Source organism: Dendronephthya gigantea, unplaced genomic scaffold (genome assembly GCF_004324835.1).
Source record: "Dendronephthya gigantea isolate DGI-Jeju-01 unplaced genomic scaffold, DenGig_1.0 000172F, whole genome shotgun sequence".
In the NCBI taxonomy this organism is placed as follows: Eukaryota; Metazoa; Cnidaria; class Anthozoa; order Malacalcyonacea; family Nephtheidae; genus Dendronephthya; species Dendronephthya gigantea.
This window is the reverse complement of record NW_021163182.1, coordinates 57,846-64,392: the sequence shown is the minus strand read 5'-3', so window position 1 is coordinate 64,392 and position 6,547 is coordinate 57,846.

Sequence of the window (6,547 nt, the reverse complement as noted above, 5' to 3'; positions counted from 1 at the left end):
GAACCTTAAAACAAATACAGCAAAGACGACGAAAAACGGAACCGCAATGCTTCATACGACGCACGTGTGATATAGGCTTATGCATAGACATAAGCAAACGAATGAATAAATGCATAGGTTTGGATTCTATTCTGCATGTTGATGTTTTCCTGGGTTTTTCTTGTATTTTCTTTTGTCTGTTTTGACTAGTCTGATTTTTTCTTTTGTCTGTTTTGTCTAGTCTGATTTTTTCTTTTGTCTGGTTAACGGATAAAAAAGATCGTTCAAATACCTTACAGTTTGTTTATTTTTCAACCAATAGAATCATGTAAAATATACAAAACAATGACGAATACAGGGACCACTGTCATCCCGCATCGTACGAAATATTTTCGATCAAAAACTATAAAAATATTCCCGTATTTTGTCATGTTAAAAGTAGTTTTAAATCGTAATTCGCATGTAAGAAACGAAGAAAATTATCAGAGATTAGTTTACTATATTTTTTTATTAGTTTTGGTCAATATAATTGATGTATTTTGTCATAGTCTAAGTGGTAAGTTTCGTAACGTAAAAAAGAGCTTCCTACCTTATGTAATTATATATTATACATTACATTGACAAATTGCCGAAAAATTCTTCGCGCGAAAAAATATCGCGCAATTTTGGGCCGCCTATGCTTGAGGCTACCAATACAAAGCCCGGTCACGCGTGAAATTGATCCATCTTCATTGTCTGGTTTTATATCTCTGTGCCGAAAGCCCTGTGACAATCAGTTTTCCGTCGAAATTTGGTTGTTCTCGGGGGGTTTCTGTTATAGAAACAGCACTGACTCGTGGATATTATGCAAGGTGTGAAGTTTTTAATCTAGCTGTTACACTTTTGATAGAAATTTTACTTGTTATATTGTCTTTTGCATTTGGATACAGCGTGTGACATCTTCATTTGTTTTGGATGTCGTTAGTGACATATCAGGCACCGCGGAGCGTTTTTCGTATTGCTGGGCCTCGGAACCGCGTGCCTGCTTCGTAGGATACCATGAAAAAGTCGTAGCTATAATTATAGGAAGATAAACAATGCATTGATTAAGTGTCTATTGAAATACATCGCATTGGAAACTGAATTGTGTATCATTACAATTAAATAAATATATTGTAGAACTATGGAGTCAACGTCCATGCAATAGGTATAAGAGATGAAAACATATAAAGAGTCACTTAAAGCAAGCGACTTTACCGCAAGAAATTCAGCTCTCTTTCTGAAAACTTTAATTACTTTTCAATAAGAGGCGGGAAAATTTCAAATACTACAAGCATGCATTATGGCATAATGCACGCGCGTTAACCTATGGAATTGCTCGTTATATATCAAACTTATATTATAGCTAATAACATGCATCTAAAAATTTATCAATTGACATGAAAGAGCGAGGCCATTTATTGACATTTTTAAGCGTTTTGACAGCATCGAAATTTATCGATGTTGTCCAGCCATTCACCATGCAGTCAACGACACGATGACAAGAATTTGTAACAATAAGTCAATTAGGGTTTTTGAGCTAGGAGTTATTCGTGTGGGTTGCGAAATAAGCTGTTCAAGGTCATGCAAATTTGCCATTCTCATTAACTTTCGTTTAGCTGATTTATTTACCTCCAGAAAGTTGACATTAAGGTCACCCAATAAGACCAGTTCAACCGAATCAGGGATATTAAGCAATCGATCCTGAATTCCTTCAATAGCCCCCTCTAGAATGGTATTTGGGGCTCGATAAACTGTCCAAATTAACAACTTCTTGCACTTAGGCCGATTTACTTCAATAACACACGATTCAGTCACACCCCCTCCCAAATCTTGCCTAAGGCGGTAAGGAACTCCGTCACGTACATAAATCATAGTTCCACCGCCTGTTTTTTCAAGTCTATCCTGGCGAACACACGAGTATCCCGAGATGTTTACCTCGCAATCAGGTATATATGGCTTAAGCCACGTTTCTGATACGGTAAATACATCAAAAGGTTTATCTTTAAGTAATATTTCAAGCGTGTCCGTTTTATTGATGACACTTCGTATGTTAATGTGAGCAACTTTTAAGCCACGTTCCCGAGTAAAATCCTTCACGTTAAATTTGAAACTATCGTTGGAATTTGGACCTGGATTTGTTTGGATGTCGTTTGCACACACCAATAACATTACAAGCATGAGCCTTTTGATTAACCTGCAGCTTAAAGCCGAAACTTCAGTGCTTGTGAATTCACGATCAGGCTTTGATGCAGTGATAGATAAATTGTGAAGGGGAGACACAACCAACCTTACTTGATTCAATTCCATACCAACGAACAATGATTTCTTTTTGTCGTAAAGCTCATGTTGACCCAGAAAACAGATCCACAGAAACATAAGATAGCAGAAATTACGAGAGCATGATTGCCCAACACGAGCCATTGATGTTCAAATGTCTATTTAATAAACGTCAATACTGTGGTGTTAAACTGTTATCGAAACGGCAAACAATCGTGCGCGAGATTTCTGCTAATAAATAAGCCACACGAAAACGATGCACATTATATACCAGTTTATTACTGTTTTAAAAACCAATTGTTTCTGAGATTCCAACCTTGAGTTACATTCTCAACTTACCCTCGGAAAAATCACCTTCAACCATAATACCTTTTGGCCACCCACAAACCATCGCAACTGTTAACACAAAGGCGAGAACGCAGAGGAACTTCATCTTCTTAAAGTTTTCGAGTTAGAGGTTAGACAAAGCACTTCACCAAGATTAAACGATTACTGTATTAATCTGACACAGTTTGAAGCTAACTTCTGAATGCACCTAATTTTAATCGCTTTTTATATGTATCTTTGGAATTTGAGTACTTGTCTCAACCTATTGAGGATTTAGGTCCTAATATTTTGCAAAGCAATCAAATTGACAAAGGTTTGTCTTCGAAGTTTATCTCTAGATCTTTTGTTTCAAATATTGCCTGGGAACGATAGCAGTGACTAAAAGCGGAGACTGTAAGCATCACATAGCCTGCAAGTGCACAGGTTTTCCTTGTGAAAGGGGAGCCTGTATGAGTATATAATAGCATCGATGGCTCGTAATTTTAAATATTCGCCTCTCATTTCTTAATGCTGGATACCGCATTATACATGTTGCTGAAAAATTGTGATCCTTAGCATGTATAATTATCACTAAACCGCATTTCAACCGAATATCTTATCAATCTGATTGAATCTCAATTGATGCTACCAAAATGTAACGTATAATATAAACTACGCCTTAGTGTAGTATTATTTGTTCTGCCTTTATTGCAGTCTGATTCCTTCTCCATCTGAGTAGCATAAGATTCAAAATAAGATTTATAAGTGTAAAATTTATATGCCGGATTTTATAGGCCCATTTTAGACGTAGAACTCTTCTTGTGCCAAATTGCCAAAAGCACTTTTTTCAATTACGTCATTCTTAATTGGCAACCATTTCGGATCTATCACGTTTGACACACTGTAGAAATTACAAGTCGCCTGTGGAAGCACTCATGCGTCAAGAAGACGCTTTTATTGATATAGCTATGTAAATTATGGGTTTATTTTTCACACAATTTCGGAGTGCGTGTATAGTTAGGGAAAACTGGGATGTTCAAACTTGAGGGCGAGTGATTAGTTCTATATATTTCATCGTTCTGTACATGCCCGTTTGATTTTTATCCCTATACATGGAAGTGATTTAGCCATGAAAATGAATATTTTTGGATAATACGCCATGCTTGCAGAGAAGGGGGAAAAGACTGTTCATAAAACACTGAATGTGAAAATCAGTCGTGATTGCAATAATAACGACGGAAGTGTTTATAATTTTTACATTACATTTTAATTATTATAATTCTCTTTTGAGATTCGTTAATTTTACAACTCACTACTATCAATTTTTACCGATCTAATTATGGTATAAAAAGAAAAACTGAATCACAAATCTTTTCTGGGTCAAGTACTTGTGGGAAGTCACATGTTGTTTTAGGCATTTTGTTGAAATCACCGAGAATAGTATGACAGTATATCGGGACATTTTACATTTGACAAAAAAATTAGAGAAGGAGAGAAGTATTTAATTGGCCAGCTTTTTCTGTTTCAAGGCAAAGATTTAAATTTTTCATGACTATGAAAGATAACTGGGTCATTTATAGCATCAAATATATTACTGACAGCTCCGCGCGTTGGTTGCATGTGTTTCTCTGATTAGATTTTTTTAAGTCTATCTGTAAGAATCAAAAAAGTTCATTCGCGGTAAAGATTAAGGATAAAGAGTGCCAGCATGCTGCAGTTTCTCAATCTTAAAACATGAATAGAAACGTCTATCAGTGACTCGTAAAGCGAGGTAGAAATAATTTTTGGCACATTGCACACATTTTTGCCAGCAACACGAGCTTAGGATAAACTAAATCTGCGAGGCGGATGAAAAGAGATGCTGTGTTTGTTCCTCAGTTACATAACCGTTTGATAAAGAATGCCAAAGCATAATGTAAAACAAATTAAAATTTGACTCCTATTGCTGATATAGCGGCTGCACATGCACGTCGTAGATTTGGTGCGGCTTGATAATTATGCTCGCTGAATTTCCTGACTCTTTTCTATTTGGTTTACTTCAAAGTTGTAAAAAGCTGTATGGCGCTCCTCGTGGAAACCATCGCTTTGCTGGCAGGGGTCAACGTACTTAAATAAAGTTTTTACTAATTATTTCCACTTTTCGCGATTCCTGCGATCTGCTGCCAGGATATCATTTCTAAATCTTCAACCTGGTCGTTTGCTTCAACACGTTTGCTTCAACTCTTTGGATAATATTTTCCCTGTATTCATGTGATGTTGCATATGTTTTTACGGCGACGTCTTCTTGTGCCAACTGAAGCAGTTTGTAGACTATTCTTTTTACGCTCAATAGCCAGGTTACTAAAAATTAGCAATATCGGAGTGATTCAGCCCCAATTTTTCTAAAAATTTCTACTGCAGGTTTATCATAATGATTAGCTTCACGTTGATCATATTTATGAACTTTAATAAGTATAAGTAAATATTTATAAACAGTTCGCGACTTTCTCCATTATGCTAATTTTACCCATGCATAAAGTAGCTCCGTTAGTCGTTGTTTTTAATTATTTTAATTATGATATAAACGAGGTATTCTTGCATTATAATTTTAATCCTCTCGTCGTATCACCATTCTATCGCACAAAAATATGTCATACCCATGCAAAATTGACCGACTTGACACTAATTCTGTCAGTTAGCTATGTTAATGGAAATATATGGAAAGGCGATTTTTTTGAAGAGTATTTTAAGTTACTTGACCTGTTTATAGATTATAGCTTTGAAACCCTTTAATTTTTGATGTCTCTATTTATTGTTCACATTTCTTTTCGCATTTTTTGTTGATATTTTGGGAGAAGCTTGCCGAATAATTTAGTCAATAAATGGTACATATTAATATTTTCGTTCTCCCCGACGGATTTTATGTACGTATATCACTGTACGTTTGCAGAAGAAATGATCCCCCTAGTTTCCTGCAGTTTTTGTACATGTTAGCATATGAAGTACAGAAAAAATAGAATTTTGCAATTTTCGCGACTGAATCGCGATTAAACCTCATTCAATAATTGTTTCATCATTATTCGATATTTGTAGTTATCAATCATATCTACAAATTATAGTTTTTATGGAATTCTTGATCTTGTTTTCGAAGATAAAAAAATTGCGTGGTTTACTGGTTTTCCAAAGTTTATAAACCTTATTTACAACATATTTCAATGAATTAAGGCTAAATCTAAGCCGTGTCGTAGAGACGACACAGCTTAGATTTAGCAAATATTTGACGTCGAAGATCGACCTGATTTTAAAACACCATAATAATTTTTATTGAATCCGTTTTATTTGCGCGATAGAGAGATTTCTATAATGTTCATAATTTAATTCTAAACTCTCTCGGCAGAACTCTCTGACTAAACTAGGTTCCAAGAACGTTTCAACCACATCCAATAATTATTTATTGCTCGCCGCAAATACGTCAATTTCTATTATCGTCAAACTTAAATCAAGCAGATTACGCACCTGTTGTATGAAGTTGCCACGTCAGTATGCTTCGGTTCAAGATCAAGATCACCTTTTCTTTTACACACATCACCCAGGTTGCTGTATGAGATAGCAACATCAGTATGGTTCGGTCCTAGTCGATCCAATTCAATTTCCAACGCACGTTGATAATAATCATTAGCACGATCAAGATCACCTTTACTTTTCCACACATCACCCAGGTTGCTGTATGAGTTAGCAACACTAGCATGGTACGGTCCTAGTCGATCCAATTGAATTTCCAACCCACGTTGATAATAATCATTAGCAAGATCAAGATCACCTTTACTTTTACACACATCACCCAGTTTGCTGTATGAAATAGCAACATCAGTATGGTTCGGTCCTAGTCGATCCAATCTAATTTCCAACGAACGTTGATAATAATCATTAGCAAGATCAAGATCACCTTTACTTTTACACACATCACCCAGGTTGCTGTATGATA